Genomic DNA, 1796 nt, shown 5'->3' on the forward strand with positions numbered 1-1796 from the left:
CAACTGGAAAAATATATATAACTCAAATAAAATTTACAAGATCATATTGACATATGAACAAAAGCACATGAGATAGACTAAAAAATTCTTAAATTTTGTGTATTGTAGATCTAAATATATAATCATACCACATTGTGCTTTTTCCTTTTGTGTTTCATTTTACTGGCTGATATTTACTAATTCTTAAGTTACAGGTAGCTAATTTTCAGTTCTAAGACTATCAACAATTTAGATTTTGATGCATTGTATCCATTACATCTCCATTAACTAAACAATATTTTGCATAATATCAGTAATTTTTGTAATCCTAAATTATTTATAGGATGATGTGGGTATGTGCTCAAATTTGCTATTCTACATGCTAAGTTCCGACATGTATTCTGATACTTATCAAGACTAATTCTAGAAAGTATTGCAAGGCAACCCTGACCTAAGATTAGAGGCACCTGCATATAACAACATCAACTTTTTTGAAAGTATTTGTTACAAAGTTGCCTGGATCATAGAATGAGCCCAATGATTCTTCTCAAAGGCACACATCACTTTGGTAGTAATCAGCAGAGTCTAGACTCAAACTCAAGCCTGTGCCCTCAACGAACATATTCTCTCCATTTTGTTCAAAGTGGATCTAATGTTCAGTCTGTAGTCTTAAGGCAGTGGATGTGCTTAACAGTGTGGCCAAGGTTCTTCTGGTTGCAAGTTACAGGGCTTGGTTCTAATCTGCGTGAGTAAGAGTTAGCAATTGGATTTCTCAAAGAGCTCATGCAATCAAAAGACAGCAAGCATAAAAGATACAAAAACTAGAACATCATCAGGAAACAGCTACTGTCTCTACAGACTCAGAGGTCTGCTTTTGTCATTTGTCCTCTCACTGGCACTGACACCAAAGGTTTTTCTATACCACAAAATTGCTACTAATTGCCTCCCTGCTTTACCGACATTGACTGAGCTCCAGTTAGAGGCCTGCCTTTATGTTAAGGGTTCCATCCCAGTTGGGGGACTGGTTTCTGCCAGAGACATGCAGCCCTCTGAACAAGTGGGTGCTGCAACATGTCTTCATTTTCTGACTTGGAATATGGGAAGACTGGTGAGATACAACTACTCTTAAATATTAACTCTCTTGTTTTTAGTACTTGGTTAAATCACATACACGTACAATGTCATCAAACCCTATAATATCCATATGAAGCACAAATTTTATTGAATTATGCTGTATGTATGATCAACAAGGCATTGAGATATTAACTTGCTCAAGAACATCTCTAAGCAGATCTTGTGATTTTGTAATGCTTATGATTTATAAATTAGACACCATAGTTCACCAGGGATAGATTGAAAGAGGCAGATTTCTTTCTTAACCTTGGGTCTTTTCATTAAGGACAAACATGCAGTCTAAATAACATCTCAGTGATTAATTTAACTGTGTTACTATTTCATAATGGACAGAACATGGTAGTAATGAATGATGAAAAAGTTATTGTTCAACAAATGAGTCAGACTTCCATGGAAAAAGAATTGAAAGCCCTAAATCTCCAAGTATGAAACATGGAGTCTGTGGTTCAAAAATCAAAGAAAGAAATATGAAACAATTCAAGTTACATTTTTCAAGTCTGAAAGACTTATCTCCCCTTCTGGGTATATATCAGCATTTAAATCATGTTATATAGGTAATGGGTTACGATGATCCTTCATGGCTCTGCTTTGGGTCCAAGCTGATTATCCCTTCAAACTCAGCACAGCTGAAAATATATCAGAAAAAGAATTTTTCCCAATAAATAGGAAGAAATGGAGAAATG

The sequence above is a fragment of the Cavia porcellus genome, unplaced genomic scaffold, assembly GCF_034190915.1.
Source record: "Cavia porcellus strain 051 isolate PalLab524CR breed Dunkin Hartley unplaced genomic scaffold, mCavPor4.1 scaffold_4, whole genome shotgun sequence".
NCBI classification, from domain to species: Eukaryota; Metazoa; Chordata; class Mammalia; order Rodentia; family Caviidae; genus Cavia; species Cavia porcellus.